This window comes from Lissotriton helveticus, chromosome 3_1 (assembly GCF_964261635.1).
Source record: "Lissotriton helveticus chromosome 3_1, aLisHel1.1, whole genome shotgun sequence".
In the NCBI taxonomy this organism is placed as follows: domain Eukaryota; kingdom Metazoa; phylum Chordata; class Amphibia; order Caudata; family Salamandridae; genus Lissotriton; species Lissotriton helveticus.
The window spans coordinates 2013039058-2013056684 of record NC_136061.1 but is presented as its reverse complement, the minus strand read 5'-3'; positions in this window follow the sequence as shown (position 1 = coordinate 2013056684).

Here is a 17627-nt window from a genome sequence, read left to right as displayed (position 1 = left end):
GATGTGCTCTGCATGTTATGTGTGTTTGCTGCTCTTTGGGACAGTCGACCCTGCAGCTCTGATTTTGCTGCCCCCTTTTTATTTTTTTTATTTTTATTGAAGTCCATTAGTAACATTATTGATCAAAAATACAGAAACAAAATTCATCATATAACGTCTGCATCCAGGAAAAACAATCATCAATTTACAGTTCACAAAAATCAATCAAAGTACCATCGCCAAATGCTATCAAATTTTCTTACCCCCCCTACCCTTAACACATACATTTGTTCACTTTTCCTAACTCTCCTCATTTTCTGTAGCCATTCAGGCATGGATGGGCTCTGTTCTGACCGCCAATTCTGCAAAAGCAAAGATCTGGCCACTGCCATTGCAATGTATAATAATTTAGCCAACGAGTCAGAGAGCTTGAGATCCGAATCAAAACCATAAAGCATTAGTTTTACATTTGAGGAAATCGCAATCTTACAATAAGTTGAAAAAAAAGCGAAAATATCATCCCAAACCACCCTGATTTTAGTGCAGTGGACCATTACATGGATCCAATTGGCGGGAGCATATTGTAAACATCTGAAACAGTTGGGTGAATGATTAACATGCATTTTAGCAATTACCGCGGGTGTACGATACAATAACCATTTACCAAAAAATAGCATTCTACGCCAGTTGGCCCCCCGCAATGTATTAAAATTTAATTTATTAATAGTCATCCAGGTGTGCAGGGATAATACATGATTTTCTTGATCATGCCATTTTCTAATTGCTTTATGGCCTAGATCCACCTCCCTGCTCTGTGCGAGGGAGCGCTTCCACTCCCCGGGTTTCCTTGACCCTTCATTCACAAAAAGGTTGTTGACCAGCTGGGCAGGCTGAATAAACTGTATGGGATCCAATTGCCCCAAACATTTATAAATCAAATTATAAGACCCGACCAATAAAAAATTCCCATGAATTAACCGTGCCATCTCTATCCGGGTTATCCATAATCTATTTCTTAAAACATCTATTCATTTAGTAAATCCTGCCCTAGTACAGTTATCAACTATCTCTGGCCCTACTTTAATCCCTATGAACGGAAATATACTAGATAACAGGGTTGTTGAGTTAAAGAGGGGAAGAGAATATATTTTGATCATAGCGCAACGTTTTTTTTAAAACCAGAGTAGTGTCTTATAACGCACTAATTTGGGAGATTTGAGTACCTGCAGTGGAGGAGGTATCTCAGTTTCAAGGCAAATTAAATCAAAGAAGAAATTTATAAATAAACTTTGACCATGAGTTTGATTTTTAAATCTAGACAAATACTGTGCAAAATATGCATTATAGTAATCCCTAAGATTTGGTAGAGAAAGACCTCCTTCATCTGATTCCTCATAAAGAGTGCTCATTGCGAATTGGGGAGTTTTTTTCGCTCAAACAAAAGATGAAAACAAAGATTCCACTTTAGAAAAGAAGACACCTGGCAAAAAGCAAGAAATAGCGGAAAACAAAAAATTGAATAAAGGGAGAATGGACATTCTTAGCAACGCGACCCTGCCAAGATTCGATAATGGCAATGCGTTCCACCGTGCGAGTATTATACGAATCTTTTGAAGAAGGGGGTCAAAATTAAGCTTATACAGATCATTAACTGAGGCTGAAAAAAAACCAAGGTATCTTTTAGGTTTAGTATTAATACAGCAGCTTTTGTCAGGATGCAATTCTGGATCTGTGCCTCCACATACCAGAATTTAGGTTTTCTTTTTATTGATCTGATATCCCCCAGAGCCTAAAATTCCTCAAAAATCTGAAGTACCCTTGTTTGTGATTGTAATTCGGGTTTGATAAACAACATAATATCATCAGCGTATAGCTTGATCTTAGCCATTAAAGGAACGGGAGGGAGGATACTCGCACAATTCCGGATTGCAACTGCTAAGGGTTCAATGAAAACGCAAAAAGAACAGGTGATAATGGGCAGCCTTACCTCGTGCCGCGCTTGACTAAAACTGACCCGACCATTACTGAATTAATAATGACATTGGCTTTGGCCCCAGTGTAGAGATTCCGGATGAGATTTATAATTTTATCTGGAATACCAAAATACTGCAAAATAATAAAAAGTGTCGCCCAAACCACCAAATCAAAAGCTTTTTCAGCATCTAATAACAAAACTAAAGCTGGAATCCCCCGTGTCTCAAAATAATCTAAAGCTTCAATTAAATAATGTGTCTTCGTGCTCAGTGCCTGCCTGCAATGAAACCATTCTGATCAGGATGGATCAAATCTATTGATATTTGGTTAAAGTGCATTGAAAGTAATTGTGTAGCAATTTTATAATCGGAATTTAATAAGGTGATGGGTCGATGCGAATTTGGATCTTTGGCGTCTTTCCCCTTCTTCAAAAAGCTCACCACCGTTCCTTCCCAAAAGGAATCTGGTATTGGGTCTCCTTCCAACATAGAGTTTAATAATTGCAAAACAATATCGGAAAAAGCAGAAAACAAAACTTTTAAAAACTCAGCCGGTAGACCGTCTGAGCCCCAGGCCTTGCCATTCGGGAGGTCTTTTACTACCAACTCTATTTCTTCCATAGAAAATGGATTTGCCATTATCAATTGTCGAGTTTCAGAGAGAGACGGCAATACGAACTTTTCTAAGAAGTTTATTAACTTTTGCTGGTCTATGCTATGTTGATGACTGTAAATATTGTTATAATGAGTGAGCATTATCTTCCCTATCTCAGCCGAGTCTACTGTATTAATATGTGTCACTGGGCACCTTAGACCTCTGATAAAGTTTGCGGCAGCTTGCTCTCTTACCTGCCAAGCTAAAACCTTCCCAGTAAAGTTGCTCTCTTCATAAATTTTCTGGGATTGAATCCGAAAAATCTCTTCACTCTGGGCACAGAAATTTTCACTAAGTTCCCGTTTTGCTTCATTTAGTTGATTTTGGATGCTACTAGAGGGGTTACGTTGCCTTCAATCGGTTAGAACTTGTATTCTTCGCCCCTTATCCCTTTCATGCGGTGTGCCTTTGACTTCTGTGCTTATACAGTGCTGAGATGTTGCAGACTTGGGTACATTGTTCTCTTGGTGGGAGTGTGGAGTCTGGGGAATGGTTTGTCCGCAGATGTATTGTTGATGTCAGGGGTTGTTTGTGCATGTGGATGTGTTAGAGTGTGACCTGCTCCTTTACGGATGTGGTCCACACTTAGTCACCTCAGTGTTATGGCGAGCAAAAATTTCATGATATATTGACTGCAGCAATGCTATTCATCATGCAGTGTCACTTGCATTGTCAGTGTTGCTCACAGACACGCCAATTTTTTGGATTTAGCACATGTGCATGGGTTGGTTGTGAGATTGGTGGTGTATTGGAAGTGCCCTCGCTGGTCACTTAGTCGACGGGGGCCTACTTGCTGTTTCTAGGTGTTCTGCAGTGTTCCATGGGGGGTCAGGGACATGATCCGGAGTCATTGTGGGTGTGCACTGTGCTATACTTACTTGTGCCATTGTGCCCATCTTCCGCTGTACCCTCAGTCTCTGGTCGTTACTCACCCTGTTGCTGTTGTGTCAGGTCATGTTGAGCAGTGTCTGGCCCCCCAACTCCTGCCACCATCTCCACACTAGTGACTGTGGACACCATTTCCTCCATCTCATCCAGCTCTTCCTGTGGCACTGGACTCCCACCTCCAGTCTGCATTGCTGCCTTCTGGTTGTTGGCGAGTTTCTGCTTGGTTCTGTGCTTCACATCATTCCAGCACCTCTTGACCTCTTCCAATGTCCTCATCAGCACTCCGACTGCATTCACCTTGGCCAAGATGGACTGCCTTATTCCATCTTTTGTTGACAATGACACAGTGGAGGTGACGAACAGTAGTTGATGGTGTTCTATCACCTCCGTTATCAGAATCTTGTTTCCTGCGGACTGAACTGTGTATTCCTCTTCTATTGTCCTTGCCCTTCCCTGACCCCGAGGTCCCAGGCTGGTCCTCCGTGGGGCTTGTGGGGTTCTGGTTCTCCTCTGTACTTCCTCCGGCTACCTCCATTGTGCTTCGAAGTTGTTTTGCTTCTGTTTGTATTTTTTTTCCTACTTTTATAGTGATTTTTCCCACCTGACTGTGTGACTTGCAGGCCTGGTGCAGCTTATCGCTGAATTTTTTATCACGGTTGGGCCCATCGCTACTATTTTTGCATTGGGGTTAAGATTTTTATTGCCGTCCCGATGACTTTATCGCGGACATTTGACACGTTATCTGGATAATATTGCATGTTACCGCCGTATTGTGAATAGGACGTTAACACAGAGTTATTTTCCCGCGATATGAAACATTGTGTTAATCGATTTTGGCAATGTTTATCGCACGTTCTTGAGAATATCCGCCAATGTATTTTAATGACATACTAATGTATAACACGCATTTGTTACATATATTCATGTATAATTTCATATTTAGACTGACCATAATGTGTGACCTTTACATTAATAATTAAGTGTAGTTAAAGTGTATTAATGCTAATTTAGCAGATATCATTGTCTCGTTCCAAGAGCTGCTGTCATCTTGTTAACAGTATTGTTATTGTTAGAATTCTGTGTGAAGGTCATGGCTGCTGCATTTTTAGGACCTTAACAGTGATTCGCAGCACCTTATTGAGAAGGGAGACAGAGAAAAATAATACTAACTATAATTTGAGATTTAGACTGAAATTCATGTGTGACTTTTACGTTTCTAGTTAACTGTAGTTAGAGTGTGTTCATGCTAGTCTAGCAGGAGTAATTGTAGGCCTGGAAGGACTGGCTCCATTTTAATTAAAATGTTCAATTTTTTTACTTGTTGTGCATAACTTTTTATAATTTCAGGCAGAGTTGCCATGATCTTGTTAATAGTATTGTTTTTTTAGAATTGTGTGGTTACAATGAAACACTGAATAGTTTAGAGGAGGACGTCTCTTTTGCTACTCTTAAGACGCCATGCATCTTTTAGCCCTGCTCATAGGGATAGTTTCTTGAGCAAGCCCATTTCTTCCTATTCTGCTTGGAACCTCAATTTGGTTCTATTTTAGATATTATATTTGCTGACACCTGCTGCTTATGAGTTTCCCGACTTTGGCCACCACTTTAGTTTAATACCACGGAGTATTCCATCAGGGGAACTGAATCTGTTATAATTTGCATATTCTATCTTCAAATAACTCAACTTTGCATTTCCTATTAGCCCATCTGGTTTATAGTCACAAACCCTGTATTCAGGTGATTATTGATTTACGACTACATTGATTTCATTTGAAACTGTAACTTTACTAATTCTTTAATAAAGCTTCTTGGTTTGCAAATGGACTTCTCTCTGTTGGTACTGTGGGGCAAAATAGGCTTCACTGTCAATATTATGTTGTTATATTTGATGCTTTAAGCCTCAGAGTGATATAAAGTTCCATCCAAGTAGGCATGCCCGAGTTTTGAATCTGCACCGAGTTTGGACAGTGTAAACACCATCTTTTCATTCCGTTATCAAGATGGTAGCAAAGAATGATTTTCAATGAGGTGTAGAGAGTTAGAATTTGCCACAGAAACATTTTGGATCTTCACCAACCCATGTGGTGTCCCTGAGGATTCCATGGTTCGGTTTGGAGAAGTGACAATGTTCTGGCATTCCTGAAGCAGTTGCGGTGTCGCAGGAGTGTGAGTATAGTAGGGTCATGCATCTTTGATTGTGTGTTTCGAGCATTACGGTGTTTGGAGGTTTTGATGAGTTAGTGTGTTGTGTGGTGTGGTCTACATTTTAAGTTTAGAATGGCTCTGTGGTATAGTGAGAGTTGTGATGCTGTCTGTTGCATATTGGTCTGCATATGAAGAGAAATGTGCTTGCTGCAAGAGTTGAAGTTTTGGTTATCAGACTTGTCGAAGTATAAAATCTCGGGAAAAAAAATTGAAGGACATATTTATGAAAATAGTGGTGGAGGGCAGTGCAGCAAGTCACCTTGCTGTGCTACCCTGCATCACTGCATCACTGGTAAAGGGCTGGAATGCGCTGTATTTATCCAATGCAGCACATTTCTCTCCACTCCCCTTGCACCCGTGGTATTTTGGCAACCTAGAGCCAAAGCAGGTACCTTGCATCATGGGGCAAGGGTGTCTCCGTTGCATGCAGGATGGTTTTTGGGCAAGAAGGGACCCGTCCTGCGCAAAAACAATCCTGAGAGGCATTTTCTTCTATGTGTGCTGACGAATAACTGTTGATACAAAGTGGATCATTGTGGAGTGGGAGCTACTGTGAGTAGCATCACAAGGTACCACGCTGTTATTGGTCTGTCAGTGTGTGTGCTTGGTTATTATGCCAGAGGGTGCCATGCTGTGAGTGGACAGTTCTGTGATGTCATGCTGAGATTAGAAGTTAGTGTTGATTCCTTTTATTTCGCTATTTGGTGAGGACCATCACGTTTTTCAATTGACGATCATTGCATTTGTGTTGTGTCAACTATGGAGAAAAGATAAAGTTTTTCAGGAAATGAAGAGCTTTACCTACTGATGATGCAAGAATGCCTTGCACTTGAAGGCAAGGATGCCCTTCCCAATGGCACACCTGCTCATTACATGACAACCAACATTGGGTTACATAATTTTATCTTATCACTGTGAACAAACGGTCCTTGCAGATTCCTCCTTATGGTACTTCCGTTTTGAGAATAATCGAACATTTGTGGCAAGTGTTGTATGAAATGAATCCACCACTTAGACCTGCCCAGTAAGAATCCTTGAATGCATGGGAGCACACAGTAGATGTGAAGGAGAATAACAAATATGAGAATAAGGTCAATAGGCAATTCTTTTTTGGGTGTATGCAAAGTGGGATAGAGAAAAGCAGTGATGGAGAGTAGATGAGATTGTGGGACTAGTTTGTACTCCATCCTAACTAGTGGAAGTCCTTGGAAAAAGAACACACAATAGGGGTTTGAGACAGAAGCAAAGAATGATAAAGTTTCCAACAGTGACCCTAGTGATGGCTGTTTGGATGGTTTGTCAGCTTCTCTTACCTAGTTTATAATGCTGCCCAGCTGGTAGGAGGAAATTAGCCACTTTTAGGTAATCAAACTGTGGTGGGACCTCTGCTCATTGTTGGCCTGGGTGTGAGTGCAGCAGCAGAATAAGTTCCCCTAGAGATAGGGTTGCCCATCGTTACAGATATGACTTTGGTTGCACCAGCCTCACAATAGTGCCTTCGACCACCGCTTTTGTCACCTTAGAAGGCATCCTCAGACCCTATCTCACCTCTCAGGTGAACTTACCTTCTGCTCCGATTCAATCTACCCTGCATCTTTCCGTCCTACTCCCCCCCTCCCTGCCCCAGAGGTCTCGCCTCCCCAAGCCCTGCTAGGATGCCCCCGGCCTCGCAATTGGACATGCATCTTTACCCCTCTCCTAACCACCTATCTCCTCAAGGGCAGAACTCCTTTGCCATAACATTCCCACCCACCCTCTCCTTCAAAGCCAAAAAACACTTCAAACAAAATGTAATCAGACAACACCCCGAAACGCTAGTTGTTGACACCTACCACTGCGCAACTAGAAGACAGAGGAAAATGGACTTCATTTTCCACACCAACAGACCTAACGTATGGGTTACGATCGTTAACTCATTCCTCCCCGTCTCCAAAACCACCTTCACTGAACTTAACCGCAAACTAACTATCGCCCCCCTGATCCAACAGTCACTGACAGGAGACATCTCCATCACCATTTATGCCAATGGCACCATTCTAATTCAGGCGAAAGACGAGAACCTAGAGTTCTTCGACTCTCTCTTCCCCTCACTCAAAATGGCTACTGCTCATTACCTGAGGAGGTCATAAATATTACCGTAGCCACAAGCACTAGTTCTATTGCAAATCTTGGAGAGAGGACACAAGTGGTGTAGCCCCAATTTCTAGTGTGCCTGTTATGGAGGTTGGTGAAAGCACCGAGTCAGACACTACGGAGGATGAAGAGACCCATTGAGGGTGTTAGATATTGTGAAAACAAAGATTGAGTTTGAAAAAATCTAAAGGGGTCGCTGAAGTTGGAATTTATAAATGGATATGCCAAGGAAGAAATATTGTTTATTTGCCAAGAGGCTGGTAGGCATGCAGGGGAGGATCACAAAGCTTTAGAACGAATAGCTGTAGAAGATGGGGTTGATTTGTCTAAGAGTCAAATTTTGCAGAAGAACGTAATATTGTTTATGACTGAGGACATTCTCAACAATATGCAAGTGATTCTCAATAGCTAAAAGAACTGTGGGATAATATGGTGAGGGTGAAGAAGGCCAATTACACTAAGGGGCTAAATGGTGATGATAGCAAAAGTGACTTAGCGGTTAGGACCTATCACTTGAGAGAGGTACATAGGAGTGACTATGTGCATATTCCTTGGAGTAGTGGTGATCTTTTCACATTTACAAATCAATTTCCAGAATTGAGAGAATACCCTGATTTGTGGTATTCAAATGTGGAAAGATGTGTGAAAACTTTGAAGGTGCTTGGAGGATCTGAATACCTTCTGTACAGTGGCTGAATGCAGAACCACTGAGGGATGCAGCACACATAGAAAAAGCAAAAACGAGTTGAAGTAAAGCATTTCGCCTCGTTTCGCCAAGTTAAGACCAGGTTTTCCCTGTACTTATGTTGATATTGCCAAAATATTGTCCATGTTATGCTGATAATAATTGTAACACATATTACATTACATTAGATTTCAGTTTATAAAGCGCTAGATTGCCGAGGCGTCTTGGCGCTAGGAGTGAGAAAGGAAGATCAAGCGTGATTACCACTAATCAGTTAAGCCCCCGGAAACAGCCAAGTTTTTAATTGCTTCTTAAAAACTAACAAATTTGGTTGAAGTCTAAGTGTAATGGGCAATTGGTTCCACAGCCTGGCAGCACAATATGACAAGGTTCTCCCTCCCCATCTGACTCTGCGGACTTTAGCGGTACAAATGAGGCCGGAGTTAGCCGATCTAAGATCTCTGTTGGGGATGTACCACTGAAAGATGTTTCGCAAATCGGCATCCCCTCCACCGTATAAAGTCTTCTGCACAAGGCATAAGGCCTTGAAGTCCATGCTTTGCTGTATTGGAAGCCAGTTTAATGCCTTAATGGCCGCCGAAGTAGGGTGCGCTTTTGGGATATTCAGGAGTATTCGTGCAGCCACATTTTGAATGGACTGCAATTTGTTCGTCTGTGCCTTGTAAATACCTACAAAATGCGCATTGCATTAATCTAGTTGAGTTAGCACTAAGGCCACAACGACAGTTTTACGAAGCTCCTGAGGAATAAAGGGGAACACCTCCCGTAGTAGCTTCAAAATGTAGAAGCAAGTGGAGGTTACATGGCTGATCTGCGCAGAGAACCACAGTTGATTGTAAAAGATAATCCCCAGAATCTTATCTTTCGTGGATGGTACTGGGCATACGCCTGCCTCAACCGGCCACCAAGTATGATCCCGCAGGGACGGACAGCCACCAAACTCCATGACCTCAGTCTTATCCTTATTGATCTTAAGGAAATTGTTACTCATCCAGCTCATGATGTTCCCCAGACACGAATGGAATAGAGCCACTGCCTGTTCCCCCTGTTTTGATACTGAGATGATGATTTGAGTATCATCGGAGTAGGACACAAACGAGAACCCATGCTGCCTATTGAGACTGGCGAAAGGGGTCACATAGATATTAAAGAGCATTGGTGACAGTGCCGAACCCTGTGGGACTCCACATGGCAGATGGAAGGTTTCTGACTGTAAACTCTCCCAGAGTAGAGTTTGTACTCTATCTACTAGGAAAGAGGAGAGGAGGGAAAGAGCAGCCTCCCCAATTCCCACCGCCTTCAGCCTTTGCACCAACACCGTATGATTTACGGTGTCGAATGCTGCTGATAGGTCGAGGAGGATGAGGATCACTCTCCTCACCCCATCTACCTGTCTACGGATCTCCTCCGTTGCCATAACCAGCGCCGTCTCGGTAGAGTGACCTGACCGGAACAATGCTGACTGCAATCCAGTAGGTTATTGCTGACTAGGTAAAATGTTAGCTCCTGGTTAATTGCCCTCTCCATGATTTTTGCAGCCATCGGTAGGCACGAGATAGGGCGATAGTTCTTAACCTCTAATGAGTCTAGTGTAGGTTTTTTCAAGATGGGTCTGATACGTGCTTTTTTCCAGACCATTGGATAACTCCCAGTAGTAATAGCCTGATTGAGAATTGGAGTTAGATGTATACTAATGGACTGGGACACCTCATGTATCACGGTCGGAGGACAGGGTGATCCCGACTTGGTGGCACATATGGATTTATTTACTTCACTAGGCAAGAGAGGGCGAAACGCATTCAACTGACAATACAATGGCGTATCCTCTGTGGCATCAGATGGACCAACAACGTCTACCTGCCTGTTATTCCGTAGTTTACCATAGATCAAAATGATCCTATTTTGAAAGAAATTAGCCAATTTGTTGCAAAAAGCAGAATCAGGACTAAAGCGGGTGCTCTGACGCGATTTCGATAGTACTTCTACATTATTTTTAAGTTGCTTGGTAGAGTTACTAACCTCTGCTATTTTTACTGAGTAATAAGCAGTTTTTGCTAAAACTATGTCTTCTTTATATTGTTGTAGCGTGGTATTGTAGGATATATTTTATGTTCCACCCTATATTCCGTTCTCCAGGTACGTTCGGCTTTCCTACATAGAACTTTCAGATTTTTCATTTCCGGACCGTACCATGGAGATGATGCCAGCACTCTTCTAGGTTTAATTTCTTTCAATGGGGCCACTTTATTTACCGCCTTTGCTCGCCAGCTGTAAAATTGGCTAGCAGCTGCGTTGTTATCAGGGACCTGATCTGGGGGGGGGGGCAACTATGCAGTGCCTGCTCAAATTCAGTGCCTACGATTTTATTCCACTGCCTGATCATTATGCTCGCTGGTTTTTTCCTATCTGGCTGAGCAGGATGTGAAAATGGGGGTTGAAATTAATTGCATACTGGTCCATCCAGGGAAGTGGAACGGGATTACTAAGTGTGACACCAAGATTAGTAGAAAAGATCCCATAAAGTGTATTGCCTGCCAGATGTGTGGGGCGCACCACTTTTTGATGGAGACAATAACCTGATAAATTATCAAGAAGCCGGCTGGTATCGGGATTATTGTTAAGTTCCAGATGGAAGTTGAAATCACCCAAAATAATGAGTGAATTGGAATCAGTACATGATTCAAGCAGAGTCTGTAAAGCCAGGGAGAAGGGGGCTCTAGGGCCCGGAGGTCTGTAAAGAAGTATCCCCTGTAATGAGGAAGCATTATTAATTTTCACCACAAAACGTAAGGCCTCAGCAGGCAGTTGTGTTATAGTTTCACTTTACACCTTCAGGTTATCACGGTGAATTATAGCTATCCCACTACCTGTACTCTCAATCCTGTCCTGACTGACTACCAAATATCTTGCCGGGAGGGTGCTATTCAAGTCCAGGTTAGAGGCCTGACTAGTCCAAGTCTCTGTGAGGAAGACTAAGTCTGGTGCAGAGACCTGGAGCAGGCATTCAAGATCATACTTATGCTTGCACAGCAATCTCATGTTAAGCAGTAAGCATTTTAACAGCTGTGCCTGCCCCCCTACCCCATAGCCGTCTACTAGACTATTGCTGCTGCTTGCAGATTTCCCAACAGAGAGAAAAGATGGCAGGAAGCCACAAACCCTACATGAGAACTCCTCACACTCCTTACTGAGATCCAGTTTATGGCCACAGCACTCCCAACTTCTAAGCGCCATAATCTGTGCTCTGACAGACAAATGGGATCCAAAACAGACAGGGGCTCTGGCGCTGGACGCGCTCTGGGCTCAGACAGGTTTGCCTTTAGCGCGCTTGCTGAGCACGTCCGCTGCTCAGTAAAACATAAAATATTGTTGTCAGCAGGGAATCAAGCAAACCCCACTTCCAATTCCAGCTTTCCCTGTTTACAAAAATGTGTGTACCTGCCTTCCTGGTCAAATTGCTTTCATGCAATTTGGGAAACACAGCTGGCTAAACTGTTAAGCGCCATGTGCAACAAAAGCAGACCATTCAATTCAGCGCACAGAATCACATTACTTCGTTTAGTTTTTGTAGGTAAGTGTGGCCATTCAAACACTGAAGGTATGCAGGCAGTGGAATGTCCAATGGGGATTAAACAGTCCAAGATGATGACTTTTTTTGTTTATTTCATAGTAAATTTATGAGCGTTTGTATTGCGACGTTTTAGCAGCAGTTTCCTGCCACTAAAACGGTGATAATTTTAATGAGGTTCTTGCTAATATGCCCCCATAATATTTAGTTCATTTCATTGAAAGTTTGTGTGTTTGGTAAAGCCCCACTTGCCAGCAAGGCTGCTTCCTAGTGATGAAGTGCCCTGGCTCAAATTAAGGAGAGAACACAACATGCACAAGGTAGGCATGGTGCAACACCGCCTCGTAGGAATACGCCTTCTGGTGCACAAAGTGTACCTCCTACAGGGGCATATTATCAACAGATGGCAATCGCTGGATGGCTATCGCTGGATGTTATCGCCCGGTTAGCGCGTTATTAACAACGCTAATCTCTGAGGAGATAATTAATCCAGTAAAAGCGGCGGAATGCGGGTATATTGCTGGAAATCCAGCGATGGGGAATTCCTTGTTGATAGGCCATGATGGACCTAGCCTGATGATCCACCTCCCTTTATACATATAGCTAAGTCTGAAATTTAGCAGACGTTAGCTTCCAGTGATAACCGCGGTTAGCGCAGCTTATAATATCGCTATGGGTGTCCAGGACCGGCATGTTAATACCGTGTAGTACAGTGAGCGATCTTTTGCATGTTGTTTTGTAAAGGAATGCCTACTTTGCATCTCATTAGCGATGCAAGGCGAGGAGTGGGGAAAACAGCTGCTAACATGCGCTAATGCATGTTAGAGCCGCCTTGTTAGTAGGACGATAATATTATCTCTGCTTTTTTGGCTTTTAAAGCCAAAAAAGCGGAGATATGGCCCTTGATAATATGCCCCTAAATGTATTTGTGTGCGAGGGTAGTCCACAGCATCTAGCAGCGCTTTTGGTGCTCTAAGCAGGCACATGAACTGACTTTGGAGAATTGCACTTGCCTAAGAATCAAATAAGTCAGGCAAACAGAACACTTTTGTTCATGGAAAATGGTGCTTCAAAGGGACTTAACAGTGCTGAAACCATTTCCTGCTGACTTATTACATTTGAATAAGATTTAACAAAACATACCTGATAAATCTCTTGAAGAGGGATATCATCATGACATGCATGCATGTAAATTCACAACTGGGATTCTGAAAGACAAATCTTCTTGCAAAAAAGGGCACAGAGCTATGCTGCACAGAGAAAGTATGTTATGTGTGATGGGAGCTTCCTAATTTAGTCATGAGACTGTGTACTGATTGTACTGGAAGCTAGAAACTGCTGAATCTCTGTGAGAAATGTACTGTTTGCATATAGAGTGCAGGCCGCATGAAGGATTTTTTAAAATAGCTCTCTTTAAACAATGTAAACAAGTTTATTACAACAGAAATATACTGTTTTGACCATCAATCCTGAGTAATTATGTTAGAACCATCAGAAGGCGGGGCAGAGGGGGCAATATTTGACCCAGAGCCCTGTGCTTTTTCAGAGCCCACACTCTGCTGCATGCAGCTCCCATTACCGCCCACTCTTAAGCCTGAGACAAAAAGCCTCTGCCATGCAAACTGTACATTGCAGGAGATCTTTTTGCATCCTGTGTGACGGTCCAGGACTGCAAGTCTTCCAATACAGTAAGTACTCACTGCCTTGATCCCAGAAAGCTGATGCTGAATGCAGATTCAGACAAAAAGTGGCAATAACTCACTACACGAAGCTCTGCTTCCCGCAGGTCCAAAGTGTTTGAGCAGGCAGTAGGGAGAATGCTGGGTGCACTTTCCACTTTAACCTTTCAGGGCATGTGCACCCATCTTATTGTGGACTTGAAATCAAAAACAAACCAATCCATCTTAAAAGAAGCAAAAACAAAAAGCACATCCTAACAAAGGAAGCGCAAGGTATGCCTGAATCCACAAAACTAGGGGTTTGGGGCCGATAAACTCAACCACACAGAGCTTATGAAGGAAGTGGCACAATTAGGGTGCCCGGGTCACTAATGACCACCTCTCGGGCCTTCCATACCAAATGAAGAGTTGGTCAGACAATAGAGAATACGAACCAATTTCTGTTATTCATATACACTCATAGTGGAGTCCAGCCTGCCCAGTCGCTAGGAGTGCTGCAGAGGGACTGAAATCAACAAGCATGAAGATACACTATTGTACATTTCGTAACTTGTCTAAAACACGCTCACAGTGGTGTTTTCCAGGAAGATGCAATTGAACAGTGAAATACAAAAAAAAAGGTTTCAGCACTCATATCTTACACAAAGTTACAGAGTCCAAGGTTGTTCCATTCGGTCCCGCCACCAGACAAGTGGGAGAGGGCCTCTATCTAGTGAGAAAGGTATGTGCTAATAGGAACAGTATACTCATTATCAGAACAGGTCTACATGGCAAAAAACTAAACCTATAATGGAACATTTCTCGGAATCAAACTAGATCAGTATCAAACAGCCTAAAAATTGTGCTGCAAAGAAAATGGCGCAGCAAATGCTATCTAACATAGGGCAATGTGCAAACGTGAACATTTCTAGTCTAACAGACCCTCATTTTAGCATGAGCTAAAGCATTTTCTAACGGCAACAAGGAAAACAGGAGACCATAAGCAATAAAACAAATTCAGACCAATAGTGCCTTATGAGCACTCCATGTTTTCAACCTCAGAAAAGGAAACAATGAAGCGAGAAGAATTCTCGAAAATGTCCTCATTGATATTCATGAGGTCCTCTATTTCTTTCTGTACCATTATTGCAGCATGGTATCATGAATTGATATTTACCATTTAGGGGCGAGAATAGTGGTGCAATAGGAGCAACAGGGAAGACACTGATTAAGAGCACAGCAAAGCACCAATATCACAAACATGTAAATCACCTTTACAAGAGTCCAGCCCCAACTATCAAAAAGAGGCCAACTCCTATTTCCACTTTCCATTCCCTTGACATTCTCGAGGATGTCGAGAATATGCTTGGTAATATTCTTTTCCATATTCTTTAGCCCGACCACACACTGATCTCCCATTACCACGCATACACCACCACTCTTAGCTAAGATACAATCAACTGCGTACCTAGTCTGTTCTGAATATATTCGCATACTCTCCAACTGTGTGGTGATGTCGCGTAAAGCTGCCACAGTAGTATTAGATAACATTTGGAATGTGCACCCAAAATATTCTCTCACTTTTTCATCCCAGGCCATTGAAGTGTCACCTAAAGTGAAAATAGAAGAAAGGATTTATCCGAAAGTGATCCTGTTACTATAATTATTAACTTCTACATCGGTCACTCCCTTACAGAATTCTTTGGTCAGAGTCCTATTAACCCAACAAACATTAGGCTTAGCATATTTACAGGGCACGCCTAAGGCTAACACCATCCGGAGAGCCACATCGTCTGTGCCATTATGAACATTGGAATATGTACCGTTAGAGTAAAAGTAAAACCTGGGTGTGCATAAATTGGTTCTTCAGAATCTACTGCAGCATATCTAGTGTTCATTCCGAAAGTACTTGGATCTTTGTCATTCACTTAAGGGATTGTATTTTTATACAACACTATTCCTGAGCAATTGATATACAAAGAAATGTCTGTGCTATTCCCAATAGGACAGCAAGCAGGATAAGAACCAGCCTCCTGGGTGACTATCGATTCCTTGTAATGCCAAGCCACCAGTGTGACATTCTGTTCTTCCATATAAAAGTTGTCCCAATATGTGTTCTTATCACAACCTGGCTAACCCATTCCCAGTGGCTTTCTATAATATAAACAAGGTCCTGGATCGCCAAAACCAAAAAATCCCTTCACATCTGTAAATTGCGGTGGACGAGTATATGTATAATTTACAAGTGATCACGGATATGCAGTCCATAAACTAGTGACAGATTCAGTGGGGTAGCAAGCGGTCTCTTCTCCAAAGAATCCTTTTCTTTCTTGTCGGAGGAATAACCTTACCCTTGTTACGTAAAGATACATCCTGATCTTTTTCCGAAACCCATAACACCCCACACAATATTATTAGCAACAGAACCACAAGAGTAACACATATTACTTTCTGTTTGCGTTTCCACACTATATTATGCTGGGTGACAAGAATCACTGGCTGCTCTTCCTCAGCAACCGGTCTACCAAATGGATGCATAACAAATAATGAAAAGGGGGCAAAATGCAAAGGAAATATGCAAGTTCCCAGTGTCCGTCAGAGCCTCACTGGCACAGGATCCTATTGTTCATCAATAAGTTGGTGCTCTTGAGCACCGGCGGTGGAGCTTGCTCAGTCCTAAGCTCTTTAATGGATCCCACGTCGATCAATATGGTATACCTCCAAAGTATACTTTGGTCTTCCCTAACTGTTCAAACAACTTGAATAAACCAAGCACAAATCCTTCACTAATCTCAACTAACTCTGTTGGTACCATAACTCGATACAACCTTTCTTACGCAGTCCATCCCTAATCTCTTTTCTCCTTAGACGCTATTTCCCTCAGATGAGGGCTCAAATTGTACCTGATACACCCAGGCACCGCGTAATCAGCTAACAAAGGCTCTTGGATAGCTCATTTTTCTGGGGGAACAGCCTCGTTCAGCACATTCTCATTTTCTTTATCCGTTTGCGTTCAAGTTAGCTGTGCATCTCTGAAAGATACAAACCTGGGCACCTGCTCGCACTCCGTGTCCCCAATGCCGTCTTTGACCCACTGATCATAGGGTAAGGGTAAAGGAATCCTCAGTGGGTCACAAGGACCCAGTTCTTATGGCAAGCAACCTTCCCAGCAGTATGTGTCACCAACAAAACCTGCTCAGGTCCTTTCTAGCCTGGCTCCAAACTTTTCTTCCTCTGGAAATTGCGCAAAAGGACAAAGTCACCAGGTTGGATATTGTGGCTGGGTCCCTCTGGTGTTGAAGGTAGGGACTCTCGCACCTGTTGTTGAATAAATCGCAAACTTTCTGTTAACTGGCAAGGTAATCAAGCAACACAGGGTTCTCAATATCAGAGAACCTACGGGACGCGGGATGCCGAAGACATTTGCCGGGAACCCAAACACGACCTCATAAGGAGACAATCCTCTCCTAGAAGTTGCTGTAGTTCTTGTTGACAAAAGTGTTAACGGTAAAGCATATGGCCACTTTAACTCTGTGGTCTCTTGAATTGTTGCCAATTTCAGTTTGAGAGTACCATTGTACTTTTCAACCAAACCCGCTAACTGTAGATGATTAGCAACATGGAATTTTTGTTTTACGTGGAGACTCTCACAAATTAATTGAAACAATTTTGCATTATAATGACTTCCGTTGTCACTCCAGATAACTCAGGGAAAGATGAAACTAGGAAAGAACTCCTACAGGAATACCTCTGCAGTCATAATGGCTTTATTATCTTTAGTGGGGTAAGTCTCAACCCATTTACTAAATGCACATACAACCACCAAACGTGCTTCAGATTATTGCATCCCTCCAATTCCATA